The sequence below is a fragment of the Moschus berezovskii genome, chromosome 18 (genome assembly GCF_049115385.1).
Source record: "Moschus berezovskii isolate FMDL1 chromosome 18, NW_MosBer_1.0, whole genome shotgun sequence".
Classification (NCBI taxonomy): Eukaryota; Metazoa; Chordata; class Mammalia; order Artiodactyla; family Moschidae; genus Moschus; species Moschus berezovskii.
Window position 1 is genome coordinate 40,349,357 of NC_142477.1, and position 22,697 is coordinate 40,372,053.

The 22,697-nt window shown below is 47.2% G+C and overlaps 1 protein-coding gene and 1 non-coding gene across 3 annotated transcripts in view; one reads left to right on the forward strand and one right to left on the reverse strand.

Annotated features, from left to right (window-relative positions):
* Positions 1 to 3,672, reverse strand: part of GDNF (glial cell derived neurotrophic factor) — a 29,151-nt gene extending 25,479 nt beyond the window's left edge. For both annotated transcript variants that reach the window (XM_055422157.2, XM_055422156.2), the window contains exon 1: positions 3,192 to 3,672. The gene's annotated coding sequence lies outside the window, so the exon portion shown is untranslated. The remainder of the gene's footprint in view (positions 1 to 3,191) is intronic.
* Positions 3,673 to 18,582: 14,910 nt separating this feature from the next.
* On the forward strand, positions 18,583 to 18,689 carry LOC129553437 (U6 spliceosomal RNA). Its single transcript, XR_008685463.2, has one exon. It is a non-coding gene; the product is annotated as a U6 spliceosomal RNA (small nuclear RNA).
* Positions 18,690 to 22,697: the final 4,008 nt, after the last annotated feature.

Sequence of the window (22,697 nt, forward strand, 5' to 3'; positions counted from 1 at the left end):
CTTTTTCAGTGGAAGAGAGTAAGGCAGTTTCCAGGTAAAAGTAAAAACCTCGACCCCATTCCTCTCCATCAGTCGCCAGGAGCTCCCTCCTCCCTTTCAGCAACCGCCCCCACCCCCATCTCTACCCAGAACGCCCGCCGGGTTCCGGTGCAGGCCACCCGGGGAAGCGTTTAATTCGACCGCCACCTCCCACCGCTGCGGAGACGAATGCATTTTCCATCTCTTGGGCGTCTGTTAGTTCGCTACGCAGCTGTTGGGCTCGGGGAGTCTGTAGGGACCACGAACTCCTAAACCCTGCGGCTCCCGGCGCTCCATGCCCGCCCTGGCTGGTTTAAACCCGGGGAAAAGGAAAGGCTCTGGGTTGAGGCGCGGGGGACCCCGGGCAACACCTCACCCAGACCGTGCAAAACGAGCCCCTCGAGGCGCTCGAAAAGAGACGAAGCGGGAACGCCAGGCCTCCCGCCCCCTCGCCCGGGTGCCAGCTCGCAGGCGCGTGCTGTCTGGCTGCCCGGAGGGGCAAGGAGGCGCGCGGTTAATGCGCCGTCCCAAATCGCGGTGCCCGCCGGCAGGAAGCGACAGAGGCACCAGGTTTCCCTTGCGCATTAAGAGGGTTTTTCCTTTTTTTTTTTTTCTGCTTGGCCGGAGGAGGGCTTTTTTAATTGGACGTGGAGATCCTCAATTAGAAGTGTGACGAAGCTGGCAAAAGAGGACACGGGGGAAAACTCCCCGCCTCGTCCAAAGGAGGCTCCCGGCTGCCGCCCCCGTCCTCCGCCGGGTGAAAAGAGCTCGCCCACCTCCCGCGGGCGAGAAGGGCGCCTTCTTCCCTCAGAGCGCCGCCGGCGCAGGCTGCAGTCTGAGCGGCTTTGTAGTTCCCGGTATTTGCAGGGCGGAGGGAGTCTGGAGGCTGAGCGTTCACAGCGGTCTACCGGGAGGTTTTTCCCAGATCCCGGTGGGGTCCCCATATCCCCACCCCCAACACACCAAGCGGCTTCCCTGTCGGTCTCTTTATCGCTTTCTCAAAGCAGATCTGTCCGACGTGTTTCTTTCTGCCGCAACCAGCAGCCTCTGCTATGCGCGCCAACTGCCCAGTGCGCTGCCACAGGCGGTAATAAACAAGCTCTCCGTCTCCGCTAGGTGCCCCCGCACCCGTTCCGGTACCCCACAGGCTGGTCCCCCTCTGCGTTCGGCAGAGCAAAAGGGGAGCGTCGCGGGCACCGGCACCTCGTGATCCTCAGGCCTGGGGCGGAAAGGACGGACGCCCCAGTGAGCCGAACTGCGGGACTCGCCGCCGGGAGCTTCTGAGTTCCCAGCACCAGGGGGCACCAGAAACCGCCGGAGTCCCGAAGTGCCCACGCGGCCGGGCAGCTGCCTTGCCACTTTAAGTACAGAACCGCTGCACGAACGCTCCCCACCCCACCCCACCCAATCCTCTCCGAATCCAAATTACCCCCCGGAACTTCTGGATGTCCTCACCAGCATCCCTGCTGTTCATCCTCTCCTAGCACTCCTCAGCCTCTCTCCCGGGTTTTTCTCTACCCGCTTCACTTAAGCTGGTTTCTCGGCAACCCGGTTTTTGAACTCCCCCTCCCTCCCCCGCATCTCGGTGACAGCCTCACCGCGGGTAAGCGCTCCCGAAGCCAGTGCCCCCGCACTTTACCGTGTCTGGCAGGCTGGGAGGTTTGCCCTCGAGATCCAGGTCTCAGGAGGACAGAAAGGGAGGCGGGAGTGGGTGGGTGGGGGCGCGCCGTAACTCAGAGGCTTTCTTTTGGAATACGGACAGAAGTTGCTGAAAGATGTATTGCATTTTTCAGCTGTGCCTTGTGTCCTGAACTGACGGTGGATTTACTCAGTTGGGCCCAAGACCGCGGTAGGGAAAAGAATGAGCGACGCCGCTTTCTGCAGACAGTCTGGGAATGGGTCAAGGGCCCGAGGCCGTGTTTCAGATCCAGAGTGCACCCGAACCCCTTGCGAAAATGGGCTGGGGACGCTGCGGGCTCCTTGGACACCTGACACTTGTTGAAAAGGCGCTACTGTCCCTGAACCCTGCCAAAGCGAAGATACGGCGAAACAGTGCAAACCCGGTCGCGGCGGGGCGGAAGTCCGAAGCTCGCATTGGAGCTTTGCGGGTAGAGGTGCGTGCGTGAGGTTAGAAGCAGCATCTCTTCCTTGGAATACTTAAGTGAACATAGAAAATACTATGCAAGAGTCGAGTGCGCTCTAACATATCCGCGGCAGCACCCAGGAGAGTTGTGTTTGCCCCCACCAATGAGAAAAATCTTGCGAGCACTAGGTTGGGCAGCTCCCCCGGAGCGCGCGCGTCGGCTCTGCAGACCGGTTTGCCACCGCCGAAACCAGGGAGGCGCCAGAAGGATGGGGAGGTCCGCGGAAAGTTATTTCCCGCCCCGAGAGGGGCTGGAAACCAAAAGGCGGCGAAATCAGCCCTGAGGTTGTGCAAGGTAGTGGTGGAGAGTGTTAACTGGGGAGGTGGCACAGAGTGCAGGAGAAAAGCGGTCATTCAAATCATCACTTAGATGGCGTAGGGGAGACCTTGAGGTTCGAGAGTCTGTTGGAGACGGAGACCCAGGTCCTGGACTATCCCGGAAGCCCCTCTCTTAACCTCGACGCGGATGGTTAGTTGGAATTGCGGGCTCATGCAAGCAACCGGGTTCAGAAAAGGGCGAGGAATGTAGATTTGCAAGACGGCTCCAGAGGAGGTGAGCGCTGCTTTTAGGTCCTCAGCACCTTTAGCAGCAGCCCCTCCCGGGGCCTACACTTTCCCTCGGAACAGACCAAAACAAGTTACACCCCAGTAATGATATCTATGCAGCAGCTCCTCCACGGAGGACCCAACTTTGGCAGTGGCGGGTTCAAAGACGATCCCAGCTCGGCACCTTCCCGGGACTTGACGGAAGAGCGCCCCGCCGAGTCGGGGAGGGAAACTGTCCCTGTCGAATATTCCGGGGTCTAGAAGCATCGGGGACCCCAGAGATCTCTGCCCACGTGGAAAGGCAAACTGCCCCTCTGCAAGGCCAGCCTGTCTCCAGTTCAGCTTCTCTCTCTCCTCTGTCCTCCCAGGGTCTCGGTTCCCTCTTAGTCTCTTCTCTTTCTAGGGTCCAGCCGCGCCCCCCTCTGTCTCCAGCGCCCCGCAGCCCGCCGCGCCCGCCTCCCCTCAGGCCCTCTCCCCCACTCACCTCGGATCCGGTCTCCGCAGACCCCCAGCTGGACATTAACTCCAGGAGCCCCGAGTCCCAGCCAGGAGACCCATCCGGGCCGAGGGCAGGAGCGCGGAGCCCCGCCCAGCAGGTTAGGGGCACGAGTTCGCAATCCTGGGGCCGTTCCCGGCAGGGAGGGCACGCAGGAGGCGGCGGCCAAGGCTCCAGCCGCCGCCGCCGTGAGAAGGGCGAGGGATGCCGACAGCTCCCCCGCCGGCTCCCCGCACCCCCAGAAGGCGAGGTCCGAGCAGCCGCCGCTGCCTTGGCTGGGGGGTGACAGGGCTGCGCGCGCCGCGCTCTCAGCCGGGGCCGCGCGGGCGCGGGGCGCGGCGGGCGGTTCAGCGGCGGCGGCCGCGCTCTGCGCCTTCTTGGGGCGCCGCGCCGGGGAGCACGAGACGGGCCGGGCTGATGCTGCCGCCGGAGCTGAGGTCTGGCCTGGAAATCCGAACGAGACAGCACGTCAACCGGCGCCGAGAGTCCCGCGAAGACATGAGGGCGCCAGGAGCGCAGGCTGGTCCTGGAGAGCCCGGGCCGGGGGCCGGGGCGGGGGAGGGGAGCGCGGGGCCCCGGGAGGGGAGGGGGCGAGCGGCGGCGGCGGCGGGGAGGGAAGGGAGAACGGCGAGGAGGCGCCCGAGCTCCCGGAGCGGGGGGCTCCGGGTGCGAGCGGCTGACGCGAGGCGCCCCTCCCCGGGGTGCAGGGCGAGAGCGGTCAGTGCGTGGAGACGCGGCCGGGCTCGCGCTTCCTCCTCCCCGGGAAGATCCGGAGGAATGTGCGGAGCTCTGCGCGGACCAACCGAAGGGGGCAATCCGAACTTGACCGCGGCTCCCGCGCCCGGCTTCGCGCTCGCGCCTAGCTCTCTGAGCCGAGTGGAGGGCTGCACTGGGCTTTCCTCGCGCCTGTCGAAGGCTTTCCTTCCACCTCGACGTCTAGCTCTCTGGTTTTTCTGCAGGGCAGAAGGCAGTGGCGAGGAGAGCTGCTGCTGGCCGGAGTTCTCCAGCACTACGAAGGAGAGATGCGCAGCGGCCCAAGGAGGGAAGCCGAGGGTTTGCCAGGGGACGCTGAGACTGGGGCAGAATTTATAGGGCTCTCACTCCGTGACGTGCCCTCCGTGGCTTTTCTGATTCGCCTTCTGACCTAAACACACATTAGTTTAGTCCCCATGCTAGGGCCAACACGGTCTCCACATATCTGCTGGCTGAAGTCAGAGGCTTTGCATATCATGTATTACACGGCAGGCAATGAAGAAGGCTTCTGAGGCTGGCCGCTCCTCGGACCTAGGCTCCGTTTTCATGCTGTTGTAATATAATACCAGACGTGGGGTAGACACATACATTCAGAATCCCAATTCCAGAGGCGTGAGATCACTTGATTGGGGACAGGTCGGGGAAGGTTGGACTAAACCTGCTTTTATTTTCAAAAATGCAGATGGGAGACCTAAGCAAGCACTGCTTTGGGTGCTGAGTTTCCAATGAGCAGGGACCTAGCGCCCATTCCTGATCTCTGTGAGACCGTTTAGGCATTCCTTTTGTTGGTTTGCTCACCACCAGACGCGCCAGAGCCTTCTTTTGTAGAGGACGTGAGGAGGACAAGTCCTTACACACCCTGCACATGACTCTCCCCATAAATCCGTTGCATTCACCCAGGGCATGAAATTAGCTCTACCTTTAAAATAATATACCAGGTAAGGTATGTCTTTGCTAAGCAGAAACCTGTTTTCAGGAAGCCATTGGACCTGAATTCAGTGGAACCTCTTTTATTTTATTATCTGGGGCCAGGGAGAGCATAAACAGGCTCAGTTTACATCCATGTACCTCTTATTTTATGACTCATCCGGCTGTTGAGGAGTGTGTGTTCGTGGAGTAACGGATACAGACAATAGACAGGGGAAACGTGTGTGGCAGTGTCGGGGGGAAGAGCCCATATTACTAAACTTCTTGAAAGACAAATATCAGCTACTTTGGAGGTTTGTCAGTGACGTTAGCGTGGGAGGAAAATTGTTCTTATTAATGTTACCATGATTTAAGGTTAAGTGGAGTAAAAATCAAGTCATCTAGACATTCCTTAGCTGAAATTAGGATGCCTACTGGAGTTCTGCAGAATGTGACATATCCTTCTTTGATAGATTATGGTGGAAATGTAGATGGGTTTGAAAATGGGCTAAGCTTAATACACTTATCCTACTTTAACACTGTTTTTGGAATTCGAAGGCGATCCTCGCCAGTGTTCTTAACCGTGAATGATTTCTTCATTTTCTGAAGGCTTTTCCACTGGGGATGGTCCTGCCTTCCAGACAGTTGCAATGATTTAGTGCTCGCTGTTGTGCCAGGCAAAGTGCTAGACCCTGGGGATTGTGTTGACTGGGATCTTTTTTTTGGGGGGGGGTTTGCAGAGCACAGATACCGCTGAGTTTACCCTAAGTAATGGGAGTTGACTGTGGAAGGAAGGGTGACCGGAATCTTCACTGCTCAGCCACGTGTCTCCGAAAAGCCTTCCGGAAAGGCCACCCAGCCAGGCCTCACGAAAACTGGATTGAAGTTCAGGAACTGGAAGGTCATTCAGGATCCGGCTCTGTGACTGGGTTATCTTGCTGCCCCCCTGAGCCACAGGCATCTGCCGTCCCTTCTAACAGGCTTAGCCGCCAACGTGATTCAGCTCCTCTCTCTCTGTTTTTCTCCGGGTGTCTCTTGGCTTCTGCTTCTGCTACCAACTGCTCAGCTCTCTGTTGATCTCACATTTAAACTCCTTCAGTGAGAGGATCTTATTGGCCCCACTGGGCACTAGCTAGGTGCTCGAGATGGACTGAGAGGTTTTGAGTCAGGACATACGTGTTACTGGACACCCTGGAGTGCAACAGACCTTGGTCAGGTTCTTATTCCTGGACTAATCACCCATGTCTACGTTGTTGGGTCTCATGGTTCCGAGACTGGCCAACTTCACTTAAGACACTTCCTAGAGTTCCTCTTTGCCTTCCCTGCACAGGATTTGGGCACCCAGAAGGAGCTGTGTTAATGGCAGGCACTTGGGAGTTTAACAAACCTCTTTCTACTACAGGACTCAAGGATAGATAAGATATGACTCCTCTCTCTCTGGAAGCTTACCATCTCTAAGGAGAGGGAGGCATGTACACAAGTAATCATAGTATAAACTGATAAATGCTGTAATAGAGGTATATGTGAGGTGCTCAGATGTGATTTTTACCTGGCAAATGGAACCCTGGGGAGATTGCAAACACATACCCATGCCTTGGCCTTGTTCCTGGGCAAATAAATGTGAATTTCTTGGGTGGTGGAGCCCAGGAGTTGGTATTTTGTTTTAAGTTATTCTAAGTGCAGCCAGGGTTGAGGTACCAGTTAGTTTTCTTTCCCCTAATGATTATAATAATCATTAACATGATGATTCTTTTTGAGAGCCAAATTAAGAGGCTTACCTATTTTGATAGGTTCTAGGACTCAGACTTTTCCAAAACATTAAATCCTTTTGAAATACTATTAATTATCTTAAATAGTAATATAAAAGAAAGTATAACATTAACTTAGAGTTAAAGCAAATACTTATAGTTTTGAAATTACATTTTTTAGATGATTACAACGTTCCGACGACTACAGAAGAGGTGAAAAAGTCTAAAATTTTTCAAGATCCCCCACTATTAAGCCCAATATTTAAAAGCACTGTAATTGATATTGACAAAAATCTTAGACCTTCACAGACAACTAGAAACAAAGCTGCTTCCAGAGTGACTGCCAGGAAGCAAGCATTCAGTCTTGGGCACAAGGGGATGGCCTGATGTCAGCATCTCAAAGTCCCCAGATACTGGAAGTAGGGCCCCCCATAGCTCTGTGTCCGCATCTTCTCCTTTCTCCAGGAGACAAAGATACGTTTGATTTGATGTTCCTCAACATCATCCAAAAGAGAACAATTTGCCGTCCAGCAGAGAACCACTTTTGTGCTGATAAATGGATGGTCCCTTGATAAAGTAATAACAACACACTGCTAAGAAATCTCACAGTGTCCTTAGATCTCAGCCTCTCATCTGGAAAACACTGCCAGAAACTCAGAAGGAGAGAAGCAAGTATGGTTCAAGCATCTCATCTCCTCTTTGAGAAAAAAAGAGTTCATCACCTTGCTAATTTCCCATTTCACCATTATCATCATCTTCATCAGAACTCATTGTGGATCTTTAATTGAAAGACGTCAAAATCATGGGTGCTCCCGGTGTCCAAAGTCCAGGGGAAGAGAAAAAGTGAAAGTGGCTCTGTCGTGTCTGACTCTTTGTGACCATATGGACTATACAGTCCTTGGAATTCTCCAGGTCAGAATACTGGAGTGGGTAGCCTTTCCCTTCTCCTGGTGATCTTCCCAACCCAGGGATCAAACCCAGGTCACCTGCATTGCAGGCAGATTCTTGGGAGAAAGAGAAAACACAAACAAAAATTGATAAAGAATACAGGATATCCTGAGGCTATAGGCCTTGAGTATGACCATATTTGGAACGCAAACTGGGGCTTGATAGGGGTAGTAGGCGGAGAGGAGGGGGAGCCAAGGGGGGACATTCCAGGCTAGGTGGAGGGGTCCCTGCAGACTCAGTGCTGCGAGCTGCAACCTGGAGGGGCAGTGGAGTGGCAGGGCAGCCTTTGGCCCTTCACAGAGAGTCCCGGTGAGCTCCTAGGGGAGCCTTGCAGCTGCTTTGCCTGTAAGGGCCAGGACCTGGGTCCCTGGACTTCCTCATAATGTGGGTTGTGACGGCTGAGACCGAATCCATCACTGGGGCAGGGCAATTTCCTTTTCAAAGTCACCACTTTATTGGGCAGGGATTTCTTTCATGCTCGCTCATTCTTTAACAGTCATTTTCACCAATGATACGATTACTCATAAAAGAAAGATAAATGTTCTATCCTTCAAACCACTTAGAAAAGAGAAAAAAAAAAAAAAGAACAAGGGAAAAATGGACTGTATTGGCCTCTTTGTAAGGACTAAATTGTAAAGTAGAGAACTTCTTTGGAGTAAATTGTTTCTCTTAAGAATCTGATTCTGACATTGACATGGTAGATTTATCAGTGATTGCCAGCAGTTCCTTTTATAGGGATCAAATTGCCTAATTACCCGTAATTTTGTTTTTGGTTCTTAGGGTTACTTTATGGGAGTCTTCTTTCCTGGTAATAAAACCTTAATCAGGTAAGAGGGTTCCAGCAGACTCTTACTCTTCAAAGGATCTAGTGGCTTCAAGTTAGGTTTGGCAAACGTTTTCTGTAAAGTGAAGTGAAAAGTGAAAGTCGCTCAGTCGTGTTCAACTCTTCGCGATCCTGTGGACTGTACAGTCCATGGAATTCTCCAGGCCAGAATACTGGAGTGGGGAGCCTTTCCCTTCTCCAGGGGATCTTCCCAACCCAGGGATCCAACCCTGGTTTCCCACACTGCAGGCAGATTCTTTACCAGCTGAGCTACAAGGGCAGGCTCTTTTGGGTAGATAAAGGAAATATTTTAGGCTTTGCAGGCCGTACAGTTTCTCTTGCAGCCACTCAACTCTAACCTTGTATGGCAAAAGCAGCCATAGATGATATATAGATGAACAGGCACAGGTATGTTCCCATATAGCTTTATTTATGGACATTGAGGTTTGAATTTTATGTAATTTTCACCTGTCATGAAATTCTACTCTTTATTTTTTTCTCTTCAACCATTTGAAACGTGAAAACTATCCTTAGTCCTCAGACCACACAAAAGGAGGTGGTAGGTAGGATTTGGCCTGAGGGCTGTACTTTGCTGATTCCAGTTAGGTTAAAGTTGTAACTCTGAGGAGCTATATCACCTATAGAATTAGGGAATTCCAGAACTGGAAAGCACCTGAAACTTATAGTCTAATCTCAACTTACCAGGAGAGAAAACTGAGGCAGAGAGGGTTAGTGACTTACCAAGGTCATTCTTTGAGTGAGTGACACACTCTTACTCTCGAGAAAACGTGGGATCAAATGACTTTACTTGTGTCTGTGAGTGCACCGACATTTGCACGTGTGCTTTAAGGACAGCAGTGGGGAGTACATGGGGGATGTATTGTATCATTTTCCTTTCAAACTGGGACTTGGTACTTTTTGTTGAGGCAAGAAATGAGTCCAAACACAGAGAAATCAGTTCGACTCTTTATTGGTGGTAGAGGTTGTTGTCTGGCCAAATGGGCAACAAAGCTTTGAAAAGAAGTCAGTTACCACCTTTCAGAGTAGCAGAGGGCTTCCAGGTGGCTCAGACGTAAGGAATCTGCCTGTTGATGCAGGAGCCACAGGGACATGGGTTCGATCTCTGGGTGGGGAAGATTTCCTGGAGGAGAGCATGGCAACTCACTCCAGTATTCTTGCCTGGAGAATCCCATGGACAGAAGAGCCTGGTGGGCTACAGTCCGTGGGGTCACAAAGAGTCAGACATGACTGAGTGACTGATCACACATGCATACACAGTAGCAGAACTTCCAGGCAGATCACAACACTAAGGACATTTCCCCCGCCCTCCTTAGTAGTCCATTATATTTAGCTTTTAGACAGCGGGTACACAGCATTCGGCACAAAGATGTGTTGAGAGAGATTTGAATGGGGAATCAAGACCCCTGCATCCTAATCCTTTTTCAACCACATCATGCTTGCTGCAGAGCTTCTGGAGTCTTCCTAAAGATGTAAAACACAGGCAATAGCTGGAGATACTGCCAAAGACGATGGTTGACACTGGGGCAAGGACTCAGCATTTGGACCTTCAAGCCAAAACTTGCCAGGGGACCGCTTTGCCACGTATTAATTGCATCACACAGACTTCAATCTGGCTTCTTCTCCTTTGGCCTAAAATAGACCAACCATTTGACCTTTTCCAATTTTGGCAACAAAACAAGAAGACAGCCTTCTCTGCCATCGTATCCCCTCCCCCATCGCCTTTTCCACTTTTCCTCATTGTGGGAAAACAACTAATGAATCCTCATCAGTATTTATGGACTTAGGGATTTCCCTGGTGGTCCAGCGGCTAAGACTACAAGCTTGCAATGCAGGGGGGCCCAGGTGCGATCCCTGGTCAGGGAAGTAGATCCCTCATCCCACAACTAAGATCTAGCACAGCCAAATAAATAATTTAGAAAATATTGACAGATATAATAGAAGCTAGCAGTAAACATATGTGTGAATTTTGTGGCTTCTTCTAAGCAATGATCCAAGACTGCCTCATTGAATCAGCAGCAGGGCCAGGACTGTGGGAGGAGCTAAGACTTCTCCTTTGGCATCATAGGCACCTCACTTGCCTCACCTCCTCCCAGTTAGCAGAAGCGTCAGATTGAGAGCCCCAAATCCTGAGACCTGGTTAGGAGGAAGTCAAGCTAAGGATCAGACAAATCAAATTGGAGCTTTGTCTCTGGCAAGCTGCAGGAGCTTAGGAAGCTTCTAGCCTCGCCAGCCTCACCTATTTTTCTCCTCTTGCTTGTTCTCTCCTTCACAGGGATACTGTGTGAAGTATCTGCGTGAGTGGGCGAGATAATAAACCAGATTTTCTGAGTTCATAAAGGACTCCCTGGGAATAATTTATGCTGCACGTAATACCTTCTGGCTGCTGAGGTGCTAGTTGATAAATGACTGCCCTCCTGCAGTGCTCTAAGTGGAACCCTAGTGACCCAAAAAGAGTTAATACCTCCACCAAGAAATTCACTGACTCCTGGGGCATAATTTACCCTCCAGCAGGATCTGGCCAACCATATGTGAAGTGCTGGGCGTTCTGTGAGAGAAAGTCAGCTTGAGAAATGTAAAGAATTAATACTACAAAAAGCACATTTGCAGAGCATTCTTTGAGGAATCCATCGTGTAACTTTTTGCAGAACAACCCCTAAGGTAGGTTATTGTTATCCTCTTCGGAGTCATTCTCCAGCCAGTGCAAGATCAGTGCATAATATACCCAACATAAGTTTAGGGAAGAGCATATTTGTAGAATGACTTCATTACTCAAAAAATAATGGATGAAAGGTTTGAAAGTGCATTTTAGACATCTGAATGAAAAACAAAAGGTAAAAGTAAGGTAAGTGGAATACAGCATGGGCTTTACAACGTTGATAGTAGGAATATGACCTAAATGTGCTGTGCTTAGTCACTCAGTCGTGTTCCACTCTTTGCAACCCCATGGACTGTAGCCCACCAGGCTCCTCTGTCCATGGGGATTCTCCAGACAAGAATACTGGAGTGGGTGGCCATGCCCTGCTCCAGGGTATCTCCCCAACCCAGAGATCGAACTGGGGTCTCCCACATTGCTCGTGGATTCTTAACCATCTGAGCCACCAGGGAAGCCTGACCTAAATGTAATGGATCATTTTTTCATACAAACACAGGAACACTGACATGTTAAAATGTGACATCCATTTCAAAATGGTCACCTGAGAAGACTGCATGTCCTAGTATGCAGCTATTGCTCAAAGCACTTTTAGGATGTGTGGATGTATTTGCTCATCCAATATAAATTGTTCAGGCATTTCCCTTCCGAAATGGCAGTTGTCAAGGGACATAAAAAGGCATGAGCTAGCATTCCCCTATTCAGTGGTGGCAATTAACTGGATTTTGAAGGTGGATTTAATTGGGGGCAAAGACCAAGTCAAATAAATTCTAGTGATAGAGACTAGAGAGACAGATTTAGAGACTACTCCTCTGGTATAAACTGGTGGTTAATTGCAGTGATGGGCTCAATTCTTCACCCTTCTCTGTAGCCATGCTCTTTGTCATGTCACTATAAAAGTAGAGTCCATTTCCCCATCCCTTGAATCTGAAGCAGCATTGTGACTTGTTTTGGCCATTGAAATGCAATGGTACTGAGGGTTGCCACTTTTGAGTGTGGGACCCAAGAGGCCAATATGTTTCCACTGAGTCTACCAAACCTCTGCCATTAACCATGAGAACACACTTGGGCAAGCCTAATGAAGAATGGGAGACAAGTGACAGCCAAGGTCAGCTGATAGCCAGCTGACTCCTACCCTCCCTGTCCCCACCCATGTAAATGAGCCTAGTAAAGATCATCAGAGCTGCCTTTCTGATCACTCCAGAGATGAACAATAAATGCTTCCTGTTGTATGTTACTGGGGTTTTGTGGTTATTACACACCATTGTTCTGGCAACAGACAACTGACAGAGCTTGCAACCTGATTCCAAAAGAGGACCTCACAATGTTGAACAGGAACAACAGTGTTCCTGGGTTAAATGGTGTCCCCAGGTGACTGTAGGAGGCTGAAATATACATTTGAGAATTCATGTCCCAGTGTTTATTAAGCATCCTTCCTCTGTCCTACTGTACATTGTACCCATTATATACAATTGCTTTCATGCATTTGACCAATTATTCTGCAAGGATAGCAACCATATTTTTTATTTTTGCATCCTTAGTATCTAGGATAAAAATTGTTATTGTTCAGTCTCTAAGTTGTGTCTGACTCTTGTGACTGTGGTAGCTTCCCTGGTAGCTCAGCTGGTAAAGATTCTGCCTGCAATGCAGGAGACCTTGGTTCGATTCCTGGGTCGAGAAGATCCACCAGAGAAGGGATAGGCTACCCACTCCAGTATTCTTGGACCTCCCTGGTGGCTCAACTGGGAAAGAATCGCTGTCTACCATACGGGAGAACTGGGTTTGATCCCTGGGTTGGGAAGATCCCTGGAGAAGGGAAAGGCTACCCACTCCAGTAGTCTGGCCTGGAGAATTCCACGGACTGTATAGTCCATGGGGTTGCAAAGAGTCGGACACGCCCGAGTGACTTTCGCTTTCACTTTGTGACCCTGGACTGCAGCATGCCAGGCTCCTCTGTCTTCCACTATCTCCTAGAGTTTGCTCACATTAGCGGTCGTTGAGTTGGTGATGCTATCTCACCATCTCATCCTCTGCCACACATAAATGGTATTTGTTAAATGATGGGAAGAATTTCATTAAAAGTCAAAACTTGCACTGTGTGCTTTTAGTAACTTTGATCTATTTGCGGCCTGTGTGGTGTGTCCAGTTCAGTTCAGTCGCTCAGTCGTATCCGACTCTGCGATGCCATGAATCTCAGCATGCCAGGCCTCCCTGTCCATCACCAACTCCAGTATGTAATTTAAAAAATGTAATTAAATTATGCAGTTACTTGGCTAGATTATAGCTGCACGTTACATCTCTCAAAGGGCACAAAGACGTTTTCATTGGTAAGTGATTCTTTCTCCCCTGCCACCTTTAAGCCCTCCATTCCCAGGGAACACAATTATTGGGTTCTTACCAGTTCTTCACAGTGTCTCAGTGGTAAAGAATCTGCCACCGATGCAGGAGCCACAGGAGATGCAGATTCGATCCTTGGGTCAGGAAGATCCCCTGAAGGAGGAAATGGCAACCCACTCTGGTATTCTTGCCTGGAGAATCCCTTCGACAGAGGAGCTTGGCGGGCTACAGTCCATGGGGTCACAAAGGGTCAGACATGAATGAAACGACTTAACTTTTATCAATTCTTCCAGAGAATTTGCAGTCATTATAAAAAAGCTTTTGTCTAGGAAAGAAAGAACATGTTCAACTATTATCTTTGAGAAGTCTGCATATTTTATAGCCCCTTTACTTTTGGATGACTGGTCCTATCGGATGTAGCCTTTAGGTTCTTTGTTAGAATTTTGAAAGAGTTATTATCCCTCAGTTTGTTCCTTTGTGATTCAGCACTTTCCCTCAGCTTAAGGATTGAACATTGCTGGAGTGAACACAGCTGTTTGTGTTTACTTCTTTGCTAGTATACTTCTATCACATGAGATGTCAACCCAGCTCCAGAGCCGCTAATTACCAGGAACCAGGCAGCAGAAGGAGCAGATAAACTCAAAACATTGAGTTCTCCGGGTGACAGGGAGCCTAGAGCTCTACTGTCCTAAAAAGAACCTTTTATCATGGAGAACTCAAGCCTTTACTTGATGAGTGAGTGTAATTTTAATTTTACTTTAAAACTCTTCAGTTCAGTTCAGTCGCTCAGTCGTGTCTGACTCTTTGCGACCCCATGAATCACAGCACACCAGGCCTCCCTGTCCATCACCAACTCCTGGAGTTCACTCAAACTCATGTCCATCGAGTCGGTGATGCCATCTTAAAAGCATCTTTATAGACTAGCATGCTATCTCTGTGTTATAATAATGCAAAGGTGTATAAATATGGCAAAACCATGTTGGCTGGAATAGAGCTGGCATTGTATCTTTTAAGGCATGTTTAGGGGTTCCATGAAGTGGTTTAAACCAGAGCCACAAGAGTTGAGAAAAAACTTATTTTCAGATGGATTTTAGTAGACTACTGGTTCCTCAAATTTATGTGCTAAAAAAAAAAACTAACAATTAAAAATTTTCCTTCTCATGATTCATGGAATTTCAGGTTCAACTAGTTTTTGAGCACAAAATATGTACTAGGTATTGTATGATGTTTGTATGTATTTTCTCCGTGAATTATGTTGATGATTACATGTTATGTTATAAAGATCCAAACAAGAAAAGACTTATGGAATAAAATGATGTATTTGCTTTGTATCTGCTTTTTATGATTTGCATAACCTTGATTTACATAATATCGTTGCCCATAATTTTGCCATAGAGGAAGTCTGTATGTTTAGCACCAAATTTAGCATGATTCATTGACACTCATGTGATGGCCATTCTCAGAGAAGAAACACTCCTGCAGCCTGGCATGAGTGGGATGTTAGTTTTTTTCTTTATGATTGAGGGACTGTTTCATCAAAATATTGTTTTAAACAGATGTGCTCTGGTGTTTATGGAGGGGAGAATTTAAGCCAGACTGATTAATTAGCAGTTAGTCAAGACATTTCCCTGCTCCTATCTGGATGGTCTGGGGATTATGAAGCTGTCAGTAGGATATATTCAGATGATGAAAAAAAAAAAAGACAAACAGAAAACCAAAGTAAATCAAACCTCAGATCACTGTGTTGGGATGTTAAATATGGTGTCCTAAATGTTTGACACAGTTTTTATTGGAACGTGAGTTTTTTTTGCATGGACATAATAGTACTAACCCAGGGGTTAGCATACTTTTTCTGTAAAGGGCCAGGTAGTAAATATTTTAGTCTCTGTGGGCCAGAGTCTGTTTTCAGTGACTCAGCTCTGTAACTGAAGCACTAAAGCAGACATAAACAATATGTAAATGAATGAGCATGACTGTTTTCCAATAAAACTTGGCTTATGGGTATTAACATTTGAAATTTCATGTAATTTTCTTGTGTCACAAAGTATTACTGTTCTTTCATTATTTTTCCCGCCAGCCATTTAAAAATGCAATAGCATTCTTAGTTTGCCAGTTGACCATTTGCCCCGGGGACCATAGTTTGCCATAGACTAAAGTGAAGCGTCTTGAATCTGTTTTAATCTTGTTTCTTTTTGTTTTTTCACACAAGACTAATTCTCTCAAAATCCTAGTTTCTATATTTGTAAAATGAGAGATAATAGTAATCGCGCTATTTCCTTTCAGGATTGTTGGCAAGATTGAACGAGGTCATGGATACGAAAGTATTTTGAAGAATGTGATGTGCCACACTGATATAAAATATTGACTATGTTGTGATTTGTATCAGGAGTGCATTTGGTTACAAGTAGCTGAGAGCTGGATTAACAGTGGCTCAAACCATGAAGACATTTAGCATTTATTTTCTAGGCTGTGCGAGGCCCCAGGACTGGTGCTCTGACTCCATGACATCACTTGAGACCTGATGTTTGTGCTCTGGATTCTGATATTCATGTGTCCTCCTTTCATAGTGCAGGACGGATATCATAACGCCAAAAGTCATGTTCTCACAGGACACTGTCCCAGAACAGGACAGTGTCCCAAACAAGAAGGATGAAGGGGATGGAGAGAAAGGGCTTCTCTTTCCAGCCCTTTCTCCTTTTATCAAGGAGGAGCATCTTTGCTAAGACTCCCCTAGCAGCCTTCCTTCACACCCCAGAGTTGGCTCACAGGTCCATCCTAGCCCAACCTTTAGTGAAGGAAAGGACGACTGCTGTGCTCAGCTTGTAGACCAACCATGAAATCGGTCTCCGGGATCGGGCCCAGTGCTGCCTGTACTCACAGGGTCGATCACATTAGTCTCTTCCTTGCTACAAGTCGTGTGGCTGGCATCAGGTTCAGGGAATAGCTGATGAGCTCATTTCCTAAGAACACTCAGATGAATCCTCCACATGCCATGCAAGCTGTCCTCGTAGGCATCTGTAGATGGACCCCATTGTAGCTGGGCAGCAGGGTGAGGTCTGAGTGGAAGAAGGAATCTCCACCTCACTAACCCGAAACAGAGTAGGAGGGAGGAACTCAGGGTTGTCTTCTGGGACATACTAGGGAACACCAGTTTAATCTCCATCTATTAAATATTATTATAAAGTGCTCCCAGTCATTCTTTTGAGGAATCTTTTCATTGTAAAATCCAGTGCTGGAGGTGTGTCTCATTTTCAGAAAGCTCAGATTAAAAATCTAGACTCGAAGTATACACATAAGGGGTCAGATAACCTAAAGTTTAAAATATTCTTCGCTTTATAGAAGACTTTACCTTAAAATTCCTTTAAAGAGCGAAATACTGTGGTGCACTTTAAATGATTTCATTGGTAAAAACCTGATTTCCACATAATTAATATATGGGTGTATACATCCACACACATCTCTAATGCCTTGCATTGGGATAGATAGAATTACTGATCGATTGAAAAAGCACGAGAATAACATCGTCACTGATGTGAACTAAATTAAATGTCTTAGGGTTTCAGGGTAACCAGAGCAAATGATGTCTCCCAAGGAAGTAAATGCCTACTCTGAAAAGAATTATACACTTTGTTCATCCACTTTGTTCATACAGGTCAAATCTCATTACAATACAGAGATTCCTACATTGTGTGGGAGGTTGAACCACAGGTTCCCTCAGATCGCTGGTTCTTTCATTCTGTGAGTACCATTTGACCTTGAGGGTTTCTTCTTTTCTTAAATACTGCAGTTCTGTGATTACAGTAGAAACCTCTTTATAAGGAAGTTCAAAGGTCATAGCCTGCTTTGTCTGTTTGTTCACTTTTTTCCCTTTCAATTTACACGTGCTCCCTGTTCTCATGGAGTTTACAGCCTAGATGAGGATATCAACATTAAATATCTACTTGATCGTACTGACAGTGCATAACTACACATAGATCAGTGCTCTGAAGAAAGGAACACTGTTCCGTGAAAGGACATCGAAGGGATCTGACCTTGACTGGGGAGTCAGGGAAGGCTTCTTGGAGGTAGCAATGTTTGACAGGAGAACTGACACGTAAATAGGGGTCAATTAGGTGAAAGAGTGGGATTGAAAAAGCATTCCTGACATTGGTAACAGTGTGTGTATTTACCTGTCTATCTGTCCAGTCTGACCATCTACCCACCCATCTACTTACCTGTTCAACTACCTATCCACGCACCTACCCATCCACCCATGTACTTACCCATTTACCCATCCATCTATCCTGTTTTACCAAACAGTATGGTAATGCAAACAGGTAGAAATTGGCTGCTTTCTAAGTCTGTAAGTCTGTTTTGGGAGATCAGAAGAGTGTTTTTAAAAAATCCTCAGAGAACATTAGGAGGTTATTTTAAGTAATAATAGGCCGTGATACAATTTCAGCACTTCCTCTTGCTCTTGCTGGAATGGGATTTGCTCTCCTGGGGTATCAACTGTGCTCTAACCACCCCCCACCCACAGAATGAAGAGGGTAAAAACCCATGTGCCAGAAACCTGCTTCTGCTTCCCTGGGAACTGTAATTTGCAGTTAAAGATTGAAGAGAAATCCTGCATTAACAGGGAGAATTGATCTAATTTTTACAAGGAATTACTTTTTCCTACCAGAAAGGATCTGCCAAAAAGCAATATTCAATATTAAAAAATGAGAATTAAATTGGTATCTATTTTACATAAAGAAACTTTAAGGATAGTTGCTTGAAATCAGGGGTAGTTTGTGGGCTTGCTTTTAGTGATTAGTAGATTATCCATTTCCAGCTGTTGTCAGTTAACCATAAGTATTCTACTGAGTTCACAGAACTTGGGCATTAAATTTATACCTGGAGTGAGCTTAGAGATCCAATGTAATGTTCATTTTACACAAGAAATTGAAAGCCAGATAGGTTAAGTGACTTTTTCAAGCCATTTAAAAATTTATGCCTCAACTCATTTCACTCCACAGGCTTCTGTGCCAGGAGGGGGCAGGCAGGACCTTGGGTCGTCTAAATCCTGATTCAGCGTGAGGAGCTCTGGAACTGACTCGGCACTCAGATCCTTGCTAGGATTTACCAGCTCTGTGGCCTTGGAAAATTGCTTAACTTCCCTAAGTCTCGGTTTCTTCATCTATATAAGGGGATAATTATTGCATCCACCTCATTGTGCTCGCTTCAGCAGGACATATACTAAAATTGGAACAATACAGAGAAGATTAGCATGGTCCCTGCACAAGGATGATGCACAAATTCGTGAAATGTGCCATATTTTTGGGCTTCCCAGGTGGCTCAGTGATAAGGAATCTGCATGCAATGCAGGAGACCCAGGTTCGATCCTTGGGTCGGGAAGATCCCCTGGAGAAGGGAATGGCAACCCTCTCCAGTATTCTTGACTGGAGAATTCCATGGACAGAGGAGCCTGGAGGGCTACAGTCCATGGGGTCTCAAAGAGTCAGACATGACTGAGTGATTAATACTTTCACTTCACTTTCAAAGGTTAAAATGCCTGAGAAGAGTCAAGCCTGTAGTAAATGCTCAGTAAATGCTTTGCCAACAGGAAAAGGACTGAAGTGACCATGGGTCGGTTCTCAATGGGGCTTCAGGAGGTGAGGCTAGCCTCCTGTGCTTTCTGGTGCCCCTGGACTCTACATGAGAGAACCCTGTCCTGGGCAGCCCATCATCCCAGAGAAAGGAAACAGATGGAATGAATTTGAACTATTATGACTTGTCACCATGCCCAATCTTCTACAAGTCTTTTTTAGGCATCTGTATTTATTTAAGTATGTACCTAGGAGTGGAATTACATTAAAAGCAGCCTAACAGCTTTCCAAAGTGGTTGCACCATTTTATACTCTTACTAGCAATGGGCTTCCCTAGTAGCTCAGATGGTAAAGCATCTGACTGCAATGCAGGAGACCCGGGTTCGATCCCTGGGTCGGGCTGATCCCCTGGAGAAGGAAATGGCAACCCACTCCAGTATCCTTGCCTGGAAAATCCCGTGGACAGAAGAGCCTGTCAGGCTGTACAGTCCATGGGGTCACAAAGAGTTGGATACAACTGAGAGACTAACACACTAGCAATGAAGGAGACTTCCTGTTGACCGGCATCCTTGCCAACACTTGATACTGGCAGTCTTTAATTGTAGCCTTTCTGGGGGGAGGGGGGAATGTGACGGTATCTCATTGTTGCTAGCCTACTGAGCTGAGATGAGTTTCTGGCTTAAGAACTTCTACTACTAACTCTTGAGTCCTCTGTTTCACCCTCAAGGATGGAGCTCAAAAAGTCTGGTGAAGCCCAGACCCAGATTTGTCATGGATGCCACTTAGCCTTGTTCATGGATGCCACTAACTGGTTATTGGCCAGACCAAGCAGCACATACCCCTTGAAATGCTCAGCTAGTTCACTGGATGGTTGTGAACCTTCCAGGCAGCCACACTGCTTAGATGCCAAAGCTTCTTCTAAGTAGCATGTGTATATGTGAGTGTAATGTGGGCATATTGAAGGTCTTTTCTATACCTTCTGTGTATTTAATGAACCGAAAAAATTCACACTTTTTGGTGGATGAAATCACATTGCATGTGTGTAGCTCACAGACGAGGAGCCTGCTCAGTGTTCTGCAGGGGTGGGGTGGGGTGGGGTGGAGAGCACAGGTTGCTCTGGTGGCCTCTGCAGGGAGCTTTCTAAACCGTCTCGCTCTGCCTCTGCTCCCCTTTCTACCTGAATGGTCCATTTTCACCATCCCCCTTCCTTCTCTCTCCTCCCTCCCTCTCCCTTTTCTCCTCTTTTCCTTTTACCAACTGAACAAGAGTTGAACAAAACATCCGATCACAAATTTGCAATCAGCAGAAAAACTCAAACACCTGAAATGTCATGTGTATGCCCTAATCCCTTGTGAATTTGATACAGACCTGCTTTATTTCATAGATAATTTTAATGGGTATTATTGAGTTCTATTTTGTCCTGTTATTACTTCATGTTGTTTTTTCCATTCTTCTAGATAAACCTTGTAATTGTGACTCCTAATGTCAGTAGTCCACCATAAGCATACAGCAGCTTGCTGAGCTACTTCATCTAGTAGCTACACAATATTCCAGCATATGGATATTGCAAAATTTATTGGATCAATCCTCTTTCATTGGACATTTGTGTTACTTTCAGTTTGGAGCATTAATGATAATGCTGTAGAAAATATCTTTTTACCCAATATTTATCTGCCTTTCTGCTTATTTCCTAAGGAGTAATTTCTAGACATAGAATTGCAGTCAAAGGGCAATGAACCACTTAAAATGTTCTTTCCACATATAATAAATAATATTCCAGAAAGACCCAACCAACTTTGTTACTAGAATTAATATATGAGAATGCCTATTTCATAGCAAATGAACACTTTAAAAAAATCTTATAATTAAAACAAAAATCTTTTTTAATTACAAAGCAACACCCATCTGCTACCAAAACCTCAGTCTTACAGAAGTGCATGATTATTTCTTTAAATATTAGCCTGAAGGTTGAAATATGTTTGGGGAAATACTCTCTGCTTTGCAGGATATTATAGGCAGTGGCAGATGCTGTTAAATTGGAACTAGGGTTAGGTCAGTGATGGTGGGTGAGATTTCTTAGTGTGTCTTTCTCAAAGGTAGTCAGTTACTGGCTTCTTCCTTTTTCCCTCCTGTCATGGTGGTCAAGAGTGCTGTTCCCCAAATCTTTCTGGCTCTGTGACTTCCTGGTACATGGTAGAGTTTCACATGCTGGCCCCCTTGTAGTTGAGTGACTGTGTTTGGGTCACATGACTAGCTCTGGGCTGTAAAATGCACATGGAGGTGATGTGTGTCACCACCAGCCCAAGTGTGTCATTCCTGGTGTGAGGCCGAGTAGACCTTTCCTCTGCTATACACCTGGCTACAGATGATGGAGGTGTAGTGGAGTGAGAAAGATGCCTTTGAGATTTTGGTAGTGTTGCTGCTGCTGCTAAGTCACTTCAGTCATGACCAACCCTGTGCATCCTCGTAGACGGCAGCCCACCAGGCTCCTCTGTCCCTGGGATTCTCCAGGCAAGAATACTGGAGTGGGTTGCCATTTCCTTACCACAGCATAAACTGGAGTGTTCATAAACTTTATGAACATAAAACCTGTTCTCAATGCAATACCTTCTGCTCTCTCTCTTCCTCCTGACTTTTATGAGTAATTCACTCATATCTATCATGCAGTCATAAAGCCTTTGCATGAGCCTAAGGCTTGGGAGTCAATAGAAATGGATATGAATCTCATCTGTTGCAGAATTGTCATAAAATGTTTGCATATAATTACTACTTAAAAAGAAATCCTATCTGATGGCAAGTAAACCAAAAAGAGGGCTTCCCTGGTGGCTGAGCAGTAAATAATCCACCTGCCAAAGCAGGAGATATGGGAGACATGGGTTTGATTCCTGGGTCAGGAAGATCCACCGGAGGAGGAAATGGCAACCCACTCCAGGATTCTTGCCCGGGACATTCCAAGGACAGAGGAACCTGGTGGGCTACAGTCCCTGAGGTCACAAAGAGTCAGATGAGACTGAGGAACTAAATAACAACAAAACCACAAATAAGCATCTTTGTTTGCTCAGAGAGGTTCAAGAACAAATGAATTGAAGTTTGCAGGGTGCGAAGGCAGTAGGAAGGGAAGTGATATTTATGACCAGCTGAGAGAGAGATGGAAGCCTGATCAGTAGGCATCATAGAAGCATCAGTGTCATCTGTAGCTTTAAGCTCCCCAAGGTGATACAAAAAGGCTAAGCCCTTTATTACTTAAGAGCCTACCCAAAGAGTTTTATGCCTTGTGCACAGATAGGCTGTGTGCGTGTGTGAGTGAAACTGTGAAGAAACCACATGCGCAGTGGAAAATAATGCCCCTTTTAAACAAGCTGAGCAGGTCTTGATACAAGGCAGTGTGGTCTTGCTCCTCTGTTTACACAGGAAGCCTTTCATGCAGGCATGATATATGGAGGATTTAAGCCATTGAGATCCTTTATGCTAACAGACCATTCATCTTGGATTTTCCAGGTTTCTAGGTTGTCTTCGAGGAGTACACCATTGGCTCTGAAACTGGCTGATGTGTGGACAGATACATTACATGTCCCTAAATTATCAAGTTGCAGGAACTTGTCATTATAAGGCTCTAATGGCACCCAGCTCTGCTCCAGCCTCCCTCCAACCTGAGACATTGTCACATGGGCAGTGTCAGAGCTCTTTTGCTTTTGGATGTCAGAGCCTCAGTTCCTTCTTAGCATCAACATTTTCTTCTTC